We start from the raw sequence: 13,377 nt of genomic DNA, 5'->3' as shown, positions 1-13,377 counted from the left end.
CCCTTCGTTCGCACCGGCGAACTCCGGCGAGCTCTGAAAAATTGACTAACCCATTTTTGAAATTTAGTCTACTGTGATTTAACTAGTGTGGAATATAAAAGGCGAAAACCATAAGCATTGGGAGTATAGTGTTGAGCGTGCCATGGCAGATCTGAAGGTGCAAACCGGACAAAGGCAACTTCGCAACCAATGTTTGCTTTCAACTAGCAAGTAAGTGATGGACAAGAAATCAGAGTAAAGCAGTGGCGATCTATTTTCTTGCTGCGATAAATAAGTTGAGCAGATACGAAAGAGTACCGCCTCTAGTGCGGCGCCGTGTATGCATCTGCTGAGAATTTGACGGTGTTGCGGTAGCGATGGCTGTCGGCGGCATGGAAGCAGATATAGGAGGGTAGACGGTGGCGGCGGGGCGCGGTGGACGAGACGGTCGTAGGAGCGGCGCCGACAAGGTGGACGACGGTGGGGATGAAGCGGGAGGACGGGATGCAAGGATCCCGGTCCGAAGTCGTCGATGAGAGAGGTCGATCTCTTGTAATGGACGGCGGTGGCGGGGTATCAGCTCCGGCATGGTGGAGGAGGACGGCGGTGGATGGGGTGGCGGACGGAGGAGGCTGGGGTGGAGAGGGTGTTTTGGCGCCCACGGAGTACGAATGGGGAAATGGAGGTGGAGAGGAAGGGGGAGCCATGTCTTTAGGGCGCGCTTGTCTCAAATGCGAGGAAATTTACAAACTTAGCCCCCGTTTCAAATTTCCTACATCACAGCAATATTAGCCGGTTGGGGATAGGATGGTAATCTCGCATACACCGAATATTTGCCGACGAGAGTTTGTTTTTGGTGCCCACCGTGTATGAATCGGGGAGGGAGTCGATTTCGGCCGAGGACACACTGTGTTTTGGCGCCCATCGTGTATGAATCCGGGTGAGAGGCGGTTATGTCACGTTTGAGTGAAATTACAAACCTACCCCTATCGAAACCTATAGAAATCGAGCAGATAGGCTTTGCGTGGCAGGGATAGGCAGTAGTAATTTCCATCTCGCAGATTTTGGTTTTGGGCGGTTACTGCGACTTTCCCCGCTTCGTTCAAATTTTGCAGAGTGCACGTTTACCGTGCCAACTCAATTCGAATCCCATTTGTATTCTATTTTTTCGGGCAGGATCCATTTTTGATTGGAATAAAATTCTATATACATCATTTTTTTAATATATACTTTCAAAAGCACAACAAAGAATTCTGCTCCTTTATATGTATAATATGATTTACAAATACAATGATCTCAGAATCATAAGGTTGAATTCAAAAAATAAATCAAATTATGTTCTACTAAAATGTATGGATCAGTAATATCTACATATTAAATAACATAGATGCACGTGAATTCATATGAGTATGCATGTTTGATAGATCAATTTTGGTTCGAGTATGGATTACATGTATCATCATCTCGAATTCAAATATTTGAATCCCTTTTATGTTCACTCCTTTCATGCCCATCTCTCTCGCATGCATGATCCTTCATGTAGCTATCACTCTCTTTTCTCCAGCTCACCCGCACGCTCACTTCATGTTTCTCCTATCCTTGCAAACATGGTCTCTCGACGTCTCCCTTGCGAAGTGTCACACTCTCCCTATCATTATACATTACATGGTTTCCATTATCTCTCACGTCTCTACCATTCTCTCGTATCACTAGGTACCTAAGCTTTCTGTTTCACCGCCACACACAGTCTCCAATCGTCTTTCACTTTGTCGTTCTCTCTATGGGATTCTCTCACACACCCTATATGTCTCTAGATATGAATCATACCACTAAAATTAGTCTCTCTCTCTCTCTCCTGTAGACACAACATTTGTTGCGGTCTCCTTTTCGTCTCCATCCCAGACTGACATTATTCATTTGTTTACCGATCAGACAAACTCCCCCCTCTCTCTCACACACACACACAACTCCTGCTTCCACTCCCCTTCCCGACTACCATCTCTCACACACACACACAAAACTCTCGCTTTCGCACCCCCGACTCGTATTTCTCTCACAAACATTTATCGACTAGCCTCTAGATAGGTTTATACACCCACACACTCGTGCTTCCACTATTGCATACATGTCTCTCTCCTGCTCCTTGTATCTATGTAGATTTTTCTTCCCTTCTTGAGACACGCCCTCTCGATCGTGCACACACACACTATCGCCTCATTTTAAGCCGATACCTCTCGCACACACACTCTTGTGTCTTTGTCACACATGCACTCCGTCCTCCTCCTCTCTCCCTCTCTCTCTCACACACACATGGGCTTTTTGCAACAACTAGCAAGATGCCCATGCTTTGCACGAAACATCAAGATGCATTTGTATGAGTAGTTTATCTTGTGGGAGAAAAGGATGAACAAGGGAAGGCCTTATTTGCAAGTGTGGAGAGGGGTGTGGGTATCTTTTTGCAAAATTGCCATAGTTTCCTTCCTATCCGTCAGATATAGATCGGATGGCCTATATTGCAGGATGGCAGGCACACGATCATCACCGACTATGCTTTTTATAAGAGTAGGGATAAAAACAGAGTTGGTGATGATGGTGGGTCTGCCATCCTGCAATATAGGCCGTTCGATTTATATCTGACGGGTAGGAACGAAACTATGGCAATTTACCCGCTCTCCTCTCCACATTTGCAGATAAGGCCTTCCCTCTCATCCTTTTCTCCCACAAGATCTTGATGTTCCGTGCAACGCACGGGCATCTTGCTAGTAAGAGTATAAATTAGACATATACCACTTCTCGAATCTTGAAACTAACAACATTCCTCCCTTATCTCATCAAAACCGCCAAAGGAATATATTTTGAGTGAAACATAACATTTTTTTAGTGATATACGTATTTCAAAACTAGACTTTTTTTCTATCAAATCGGTGAATATGTATTAATCTACTCAGATCGTGTGGCAATGCATTGGCACATTGCTAGTAGTTATTATAATTTTTGGGACACCAGACAAACGGTGGAGTACATATACGAAGAGAAGAGGCGCACGCACGCAGTCGGTCTCCCGCTGTCTCACACACATGAGTGTTACGTAAAGGCAACGTTAACAAATAAACCCTAAAACCCTAGGTGCACGATTGCTGCATTCGCGGGTACCGGGTACATAGTGGAGCACACCTTTGTAGGAATAGTCAGCTCGCGTGATAATTTGATCCGTAGGAGTTGATGGTCGGGACCACAGGTGAATGACTTGGAGGCGGTGGCTCGCCAGTTGCCACAGATCGAGTAGCCACGTTTAAAATATCATTTTTTAGCGGGGTTAAGAGTTCTGATTTTCAATGGCGCGTTATAAGTACTAAGTAGTTTTTAGAACGATTAGTATGGAGAGAAAATGGAATTCATAGTAATACGTACCTCCTTGGCGTATGGTTGTATGGGTTTATGTTGCGAGATGTTCAACCTGGTAGTTCTAGGGCAAATACTATGTTTACATTTAGATGTTGGTTTTCAGTAATGAAAATCGGAAGGGGGAAACCCTTCTTTGATTAAAAAACTACTACCTCTGTTCTGGTTTACTAGTCCCCATCGTATTTTGGGTCAAAGTTTGTCCACGAATTTTACTTGTAAAATGTGAATGGAAAACAAGATTTTGTTATACACAAACAAAAAAGGACTGGAGGGAGTGATTGCTCTGACACGGACACGACCTCTCATAGCGCAGGCATCGAACCGGCACGCTGGCCAAGAGGGCCCCACTCGCTGCAGGCCCGGTTGAACACGCCTCCTCACCGCATGCAACCGGCTTCAGACTGCCCCGCCTGCCTTCATTGAATCCGCGCGTGTGCCGGCAACACGTCCTTCCGCGAGCCGGCCGGCATTTTAGAACACAAAAAATGATCAAAATGTAATTAATTACGCATGGTCTTGACTTGTTGTGCTTGCACTGGTAGCAGGAACTAGAGGTTTTTCTTTATTCATAACTCTCCTCAAAAAAAATTTGGCTTTGAAGTGAATTATGCTTGTGGACATTATGTATGAATGTGGAGATATCTGTGAACATGAGTTTGATGTGGAAGTTGAACTTGGAATGTCGGGCTTGCGCGTGAACTATACCATGTCCAATGCTTCGTCTGTTATTGTTTGGAAAGTAATTGTTGTTATTACATGACCCGAAAAAATATATTTTGTGCCACATCAGTAGATGCACGGACATCACAACAGGCATGCTGACTGGATAAACATTTGAACCTAGCTACTATGAAGGAAATTTTGTATTGACAGCAGTTTTAGATAGCAGGAGACGCCTAGCCTGCTCTGCCTCTGGTAGCTTATTTCTGGCTTCTTCCATCTCTTCTTTGGCATGGGTGAAGAGAGCATCTAATTGCTCTTTTCGCTTCTTCAGGAACTCGGTTACATTCTCAAGGGCTGTTGCACGCTTTCTTTCAGCCTTTACTAGAGCCACAAGGACACGAACAGGTGACGACTCCACCTGGCTTGTGTGTAATCCAGCATCATCTCGGAATTTGCACCTTGTGTCTAATCCAGCATCATTAGGGAACTGGCACCTTGTGTGTAATCTAGCCTCATTCTGGAAACATGATCTCGAGGTTGACCATACTTCCCTCCTCGCAGGAACTGCATCCTGACATGAAGTTACTTCTTTTTTAGATAATTACTCAGAGCAACCCAGATCCATTTACTAGAAGCCAGATAAATAGAACTGGGAGAAGTGAATTCAAAAGGAAAAAAATATAAAAACAGACTACAAGGTCAGAACACCCACTTCCTACATCAAGCTAAAAACGAAAGCATTAGGACGATTAAGACTCTTCTTATGACACATCGAAGAACACGAGGATTAAGAGAAACAGAAACTACAACATATACACATCAAAGAACACGAGGCTAAACGAAAGTAATTGAAAGGGTGTTACTTATCAAAGCTTGTTTTACAGGTTCGGTGCAGCTCCTCTTTAACTTGCCACGCTCCTTGAAGATGTCCCCAATATCCCGTGTTTGGTCTTCATTGCTCCTCTGCATGTTCACACTCGTGGTTTTAAAATATCAACATGGCAAGAAAAATATACTACTAGTAATACTCGCGCATCTTGTGGGCAACATTAAAGCACTCGTCTGCCATGTTAGAGCATCTCCAACAGAATCACAACGCGCGGCGCTTTAAAAAAGCGTTTACAGTGCTGAGATCGAGAAGTAGAGATAGAGAGTAGAGGATAGTTCTCATCATAGATACATAAAAAATAGATTATTCAACTATTCCTCGTCATCTGACTCCTCCTCGGTGATGTCCTCCTCCGACGTCTAACTGTAGGCGTGAAGATTCCGATCATCGTCGGATTCCCAGGGCGACCCTGCTCCTAGCCTCATGTTGAATTGAGCGTCCGCTTTTCGCCTACGCTTGTCCTCGCGATAGGCGGCTCGCTCCGCCCTCCTCTTATCCCTCTCCGCCCTCCTTTGCTCGTAGAACTCGCGCTCGTTGATGATGTCCCGCGGGAAGCGTTGGCGCCACAGCGCCATGGCTTCCTCGTCCATCTCGGTGATGCCGAGACGGTGCTCCCGCCTCCAGTTGTTGCGACGATCCTCATCGGTGATAAGCCGCGACAGAGGCGCGAGCTCATGTGCCCGCTCCCGCGTCGGCACGTTGGGGAAGTTCAATGTTCTATGAGGCCACCGGAGGCTCCACGCCGCCGCGTCGTACGCGCGGGCGGCCTCGTTGGCGGTGTCGGAATTGCCGAGGCCAAGGCGCATCCCGCGGAACCGGATCTCGGCGGAGAAGTCGCCGGAGGGGCGCGCGCGGACGCCGCGGTATCCCCAAGTTTCCCGGCGACGCGGCGGCATGGTGGCGCGGCGGTGGCGAGGCGAGAAAGAGCGGGGAGAGAGCAGTGGCGAGGCACAGAGCGGGGAGAGAGCGGTGGCAAGGCACAGAGCAGTGGTAGGGCGTTGGATTTTATAAAGCGCGCCGGACGCCGCGCGCCAAAACTAGCGCACACCCGGCCGCTTTTTCCCGCGCGCGCAATCCTTTCCCAACGTCTCTGCTATCTCTACTCTCTTCTCTAATGTTATATTTATTTTATATTTAATATTTATCTCTACTTCTCTACTCTCTAGTTTTTCCCTACTCTTATAAAAACAGAGTTGGTGATGATGGTGTTCCTGCCATCCTGCAATATAGGCCATCCGATTTATATCCGACGGATAGGAAGGAAACTGTGGCAATTTTGCAAAAAGATACCCAGACCCCTCTCCGCATTTGCAAATGAGGCATTCCCTCGTTCATCCTTTTCTCCCACAAGATAAACTACTCATACAAATGCATCTCGATGCGTGCAACGCATGGGCATCTTGCTAGTTCTAAAAAAAATTCCATCATTTGCCACACTACTGGTTGCAGATGAAATACCTACCCAAGCACAGCGCGATACAGGAGTGACGCACAATTACAAGCTAATATTCTGAATGGAGGCTATAACCAATTACTTTTACGGGAACAATAGCACCCAGGAAATTTGAAGGGTAGGTGTGAACAAAATTGGAACTGCACATGTACTGCTAAGTGATTCAATACACACATTACCAATCGAGGAGGAGAACGATGGTCACGGCGGCCTCTGTGAGTCATGGTCGGCAACGGGAGTCAGTTCATTGTCCATGACGGTGGTGCTTCTGCGCTTGGCGTCGGCTTCCGGGAAGCAGATCCGAGACCGTGGAAGACGGTGCCGGGGAAGAGGCTCCATGTACGATGGCGACGGTGGACCGGCTCCAGTGCGGCGTAGGAGGTCGTCGATGAGGCAGATGCGTTGCGGTGGACGAGTGCGCCGATGTAGAAGGGGAGGAGCACGAAGGCTGCGGTGCCGTGGAGAAGTCTATTTTGCGGTGGGGATAGAAAATGGGGAGTATTCAGGTGTACTACTATGGGTGCCGGGGTGGGGTTGGCTGGGTAGGGTGAACCTGAAGTTACAAAAACAACCCCCTACCAACCGTCATCCGTAGGCCTGTTCCGAAGGCTATGATGGTAACTTCCCACTGCTCGAATCAGGGTCGCGGGAGATTTTCCCGCCGACCTCAAAATTTTGTGACATTGAACTCCCCGTGTGGCGTGTTGGGTGATTCGGCTAAGCAACTAGCGAGTAGTATTAGTAAACTCTGCATATTAGGTTTGACCGAAGTCAAACTTTTTATAGAAAAATATAAACATTTACCATAACAGATATGTATGATGTGAAAGTACATTCAATAATGAATCTAATGGTATTTATTTGTTATTGTATATGTTAATATTTTTTGTTATAAACTTTCTGAGAGTTTACAAAACTTGACTTTGACCAATGCTAATACGCAGACTTAAATAAAAATGGAGGGTGTACACATTTGTTTTCTTAGTATGTAGTGAATTAATCATTTGTTGAAATTGTGAAATAAATATATCAGGCTACTGACTTCGAATGTAATGGTCTATACAATTCAATAGTTACAATCATTGTCGAATTCCAAGATGTATACGAGGTCTATAGTACTTCACAACATGCTCAAACTCGCATAATCCCAATCAAATGACAATCAAAATGCATTTCATAGTTATTACTTTGTAGGATGCAACAAAACCAACAATAACTCTACATCAGCCATTATAAAAGCAACATTTTGAACATATCCCAATGTGTGAATGAAACGTGCAGAGAGAGCTTGCGAAGATGGAGCAGATAGGGCGGGAAAGATTGTATGTATGTGGACGAGAGGGTAGGAGACAAAACTAACGAAACAGAGAGAGGGAGATAGAGAGAGAAAGAGAGAGAAAGAGAGAGGAAGAAGTTAGGTCTGTGAGAAAGATGGAGACATGTAATATACGTGAGATGCGTGTGCATCCGGATTCTGTACAGGTGGAAGGAGAAGAGACAACGGGTTTGATGAGAGAGCTGGAAAAACATGGATGAGAGGGGAAGGATCTCGTGGGTTGAGGGATTGATAAATTTGTGCGGGGGAGAGAGGGATTGGTAATTTTGTGCGAGAGAGAGAGGGTGGGGGGAGGAGTCAGTCAACCGTCGTCACATCATCTTGCTTCCAAATGGCCCCGCATTCTCTAGCGCAGTGTGGTCGTCATCTTCGATCTCCTTGATGCACTCTTTGAAGATTGAGGTGTTGTGCATGCTGGGGTGCAGAGAAGCACAAGCGAGAGTGGTCGCCATATAACCTTGGATGGGGATGAATTGTGTGCTCGGGGGAGGGGGTGTGCGTGCGTGCTGTGTGCTGTGTGTGTGTGTGTGTGTGTGTTTGTGTGTGTGTGTGTGTGTGTCAGATATTGAGAGAAAACAAACCTAAGGAGAGAAATGTGTGTGTATGTGACGGAAAGCTACTTGCTAAACAGGGTATTCACGAAGAGATTGTGCGTGCGAGATAAAGAGTTATGTGCGGGCCTTGAGGTGGGCAGGGGCCGGGTGAGGGTGTCAAAATGTGCGCGTTGATGCATGTGTTACATGTGATCGTGCGAGGGACGAACGAATTGAGAGAGATGGTTGTTGTGTTACAGATGCTCCTCTCTCTCTCTCTCTCTCTCTCACACACACACACACACACACAAACACACAAGTAAAATAGAAGACCGTTCTCTCATGTATACACGACGTATCGGCATTTGTCTATGTCTCACTCATGCATGATCATTTGCACATTCACACCTCTCTATGTCTCTATCACACGCACACCGTCTCCACATTGCCCTTCCGCCACAACACACATATGGACACATACGCACATTCTCTCTCAGCCACACACACAAAATCAGTATTAAAAAAACTAGGGCGCACCTAAAACGTCCAAATCCAAATAAACACGAACTGGAGCTAAATTCAAATATATGGAAATATTGTAGCATCAAGAACTTTTCCCGGAAAAAAAGTTGAGTAATATTCGGGGATTGCTTTCACACACACAAAAAGGTTCGGTGGATGTCCTTCGAGCGCGACACGGTGACGCACTGTTCGATCGACCGCGCGGCTGCGGTTCACGCGCTTGCACAGGATTCCGTATCATGGTTGTGGTAACTAATAAAAGTGTTGCCTAAGTCTAATGTTTACGTGTACTAGTACGGTTTTCTTTTAAGTTTGACCAACCCTATATAAAACTAAACTAAGCCCCATACGTGCACTCATCAATATGTCGCCGGCGCCCGCCTGCTCCGGCCAACAATTTCTCGCCCATCATCGCCGTGTCGCCGCCAAGCCGAAGGCTCGCCCGCTCACGTCGTCTGCAGTCCCTCCTCGCGATGCCATCGCGCTGCCAAGCACGCGAGCAGCTGGTGGAGTCGCGTCTATGCATGCAGCGTACAAAGAGGAGGACGAGCGCGTGCTCTAGCACGCCAGCGAGGAGGAACTAGCGTGTCATTGTCGTCTCCGCCCGCATGGAGGAGGCGCGCATGGTGGCTGTCGCGGCGGAAGCCGGTCGCGCGCGCATCGAGCCCACAAACCGGGTGCGGACGCGGAATCTACCTTCGAGACCTTGAATGCCACGTGGATCCTGCAATCTGAAGGAGCAATTTGGGTCAGTCAACTCTTGTGAGCCGTTTGATGCACAATGGATGGCTAGAAGGGCTTCTTCAACCTCCAAAATAGATGCACGGTTCATCTTCTCAGCCCGCCACATGCCTAACCTCCTGCCGCCGCCGCCGCGCCCTCCCTTGAACCGCCTACCACCGCCATGCTCCCCCCACCCCCACCATCCGTTTAACCCCGGGCACGATCCATTTTTTTCCGGTGAACTGCATTCCACACCCAACACTCATAAGATATATCATGGGCACCCTGCCATCTTCTTCCTTCACTCCGTCGAACTTCTTTCACAAATCGACTGACCCAAATTATACTACTAGTACGAACATATTAACTACAGTAGGAACACGAAGATATGAGCAGTAGTACCAACTGCAAGAAGAACAGTAGTAAGACATAGTACTAGTACTACTGTACGTACTAAAGAGTTCAAATAACGAGAAAGAATATAAACATAGTTCTGCTAGGGCCTCAGCACAACACACCCTTGAAAATAAACTAAGCAACTAGTCCGCTTGACAGTGCAGTAGAACCAGCATGAGCGACGGCACTGCCACCTACTCGGAGTCTGAGTCCACGTCCTCGACTTCGTCCTCGTCCCGCTTCATCTTCCTCTTCGCTGACGCTTCTTTGCTTGAACCGGACACCGGGATCTGCTTCTTCATCCAACCCTTGTAGATATTTAAACAAAGGTAGGCATCCATTGCTGCGTACAGGATGTGATCTTCATCTAATGTCTTCGACTCCCATGCATGATGAAACTCGTGGTGAGGTTTCTTCAGTTTAGCGTACGAACGATCAATCATGGCTGCTGCGAGGGTCAGCATTAAAGGCTGAGAGGAGGACACCAGGCTTGCCTTCTGGAGATCGAAGGGCTGGCCTACAATGAGGCCTATTCGACCCAGGATTTCCTTGCCGTTCCTAAAGTCTACAGTAACGAATTTGACTCGGCCGCCCTTGAGGAACTTCTTAAATTCCTCGCACTCAACGTCGGCATGGCATATGTGGTAGACCAAGCATAAGTCATGCACGCAAACCTGGATCACGTCGGGCTTCTTCTTCTCTGCCTCCTTTAGTTTCTTCTCGCTTCCCAGGACTGTGGTGTACTCAACATCTAGCCCAGCGACCCACTCGTCATTTGAGTTTCCGAACATGCGTTTGAAGCGAGCAAGGCATTATTTCACTGTTGCGGAAGAACGGGTGTAGATGACGTCGAACTCATCGCCGGTGATGGTTCTAACGTTCTACTCACCGCCGATCATGGAGATTTGGGACGCCATGGACTTGGGAGGAGGGTTAGGATTAGTGGAACTGCCGTAATGTGAAAGGACGGGACGACTGGGAGCGAACTGTTGCAAGGTACTGTACTAGTAGAAGACGGGGACGAGTAGGGCGTGCGAACGGCGTGGGGTTGCTGGCTTGCCCGGTGGATAAACAGCTGCAAGCCCCCAAAGAGTTCTCGAGAACTATGCGGGACCCACTAGATGTCATGTCTACTAGACCCATATCGTAGGCCTAACGGTATAGCTTCTACTTGTTCGCACTCCATGCCGGCTTGTGTGTAACTTCAATTAATTCCGTCAACTGTCGCGCCTCCCACGACCTTCGCCTCCCTCGCGCAGTCGCGCCCTTTGAGACTTCGACCGGCTATAAATGAGCAATTTTTTTGCCTACTCCGCATGCATGATACTCCCTCTGGTCCTTTTTACTTCCGTCAACCGTTTATACTAAAAATATCAATATCTACAATACTGATTATAATGAGTATAAGAACTACTATTAGATGAGTTAGATGAGTTAAAGATTCTAATCCTGAAGTAACTCTAGCGAAAGAGGTGTTTGGATGACAGGGTTAGATGGAGCGCGGATACGGCGAGGTGCCTTCATGGGCGGTGCGAGAGGGAGGGAGAGAGGGAGGGAGAGGACGAGAAGCTTCAAGGAAGTGGGGAGGGATCTGCTGCGGGGAGAGCGAGAGAAAAATGTGTTTTTTAGTGTCCCGAGAAGAACTAACCCAAATAAGTACCTCTTGGGTGGGTTAGATTTTTGAGATTAGTTGAACTAACTCTAACACATGGATCCAAGCAGGGCCAAGGTTAGCTATTAGAGTACTACTACCTCCCTTCTAGTTTAAAGGGCTCGATTCAAAAACTTCACCTACTCTTAGCAAGATAGAGGCGGTGGAATAATTTTTGTAGTCTGCAAAAGTACTCAACTAATGTTGTCGTTCTTCACAAAAAAATGTGTTTACCAATGCATGCATGAACACTAGTTACTCTAACCCCCCTCTCTTCTTTAATTCTTTGCCACATCAGCATGTTTGCTATTCCCGTGTGCATGATACCAGCTAAGATACCACCATTATGGCCAGCCTTAACCATCGCATGCAATAATTTAGTGCACCTTGAAATATGAACATGTGTGGAGCGTGTATGTTTTTAATGACTTGAGACTATACCTAGCCCGACATGCAAGATGAGACTTATTATGCACCGTTCCCCATACCTGCAGGAAGCCCTTTCATCTCCAAATCTTTTCCTCTCCATGTGTGGAAACAATATGCCTGCCAGACTCTCCTTCTCCCTTCGGCGGTCCCACCACTCCACCCCGTGTGGAAAAAATTTGCATGCAGGACTCTCCTCCCCCCGCGCTCGTCCAATCCGTTGTGACCCGCAATATTTCCACCCCTTCCCTCCCCCGTAATTTACTCCAACAAATATGCCCACGTAGCTGTTACTCCCTCCTTTCCGGTTTATAGGGTTTATCTCAAAATTTTAGTTTTTTCCATTTTATAAGGCTCAATTTGGTTGTTCCCCATCACATGTTCAGATTCCAAGGTGCATTAAATCTTTGCACGCAAGTATTAAGAGAAAATTGACCAATGCATGTATTTTATGCATGCATGCATTGCAATTAATGCATTCGTAAACATAATTTTTTGAGGAAAACAAGAGCATTAATTGGGTACTTTTGCAAACTACAAAAAGTATTCCACCACTCACCATCTACATTGGTTGGTGAGATTTTTGAATTGAGCCCTATAAGCCGGAAAGGAGGGAGTACTATGTTAATCACGCAACATATCACTACTAGGGAAAACGTTATACACAGAACTTTAGCAACAACGCTTGTTAAAAAAGCACGCTACTGCTAGACAGCAGTAACGCGTGCAAAATAAGCGCGCTGCAGATGGACATATATCAGTAGCGCGTGTCGCCGAAAACACGCTACTACTAAAATTCCAATCACTTAGCCGATGGGCTACACATAGTAGTAGCGATCTTCCAAAAACCGCGCTACCGCTAATATACTTATAGCAGCGCGTTTATGCCTAAAGCGCTATTGCTAACGAAAATAAAATGAAATGAAAAACAAATAGAAAAGTAAATGAAAATGAAAGAAATAGAAAAAGAAGAAAGGAAAAAATATAAAATGAAAAAAAAATGAAAAAGGGAAAAAATGATGAAGACGTAGCAGTAGCGCGTTCACTGAAACGCGCTATAGCTAACTTAGCTATAGCGCGTTTTCTGTAACGCGTTGTCGTTATTTTTTACTTAACCAAAAATGGTTTCCCCCGGGCCACCACTTCTCCCCCAAATCGATCCCTCGCCCCACTTCGCCGCCGTCTCCCCCACTTCGCCGTCGCCCCCACTTCACCGTCGTCTCCTGCCGGCGTCGACGCCGCGCTCATCCTCACTGCCGCCGCCCGAGGCCGCCCAGCCTCACCGCCGCCGCCTCTCGGGCCGCCCTCGACCTCACCGTCGCCTCCCTCGACCTCGCCGCCGCCGCCCTCGACCTCACCGCCCCCGAGCCCGCCAGGACCGCCGCGTCCCGATCCCGAGCC

This window comes from Triticum aestivum, chromosome 7D (assembly GCF_018294505.1).
Source record: "Triticum aestivum cultivar Chinese Spring chromosome 7D, IWGSC CS RefSeq v2.1, whole genome shotgun sequence".
In the NCBI taxonomy this organism is placed as follows: Eukaryota; Viridiplantae; Streptophyta; class Magnoliopsida; order Poales; family Poaceae; genus Triticum; species Triticum aestivum.
The sequence above is the reverse complement of the archived record's forward strand: the minus strand, read 5'-3'. Positions refer to the sequence as shown.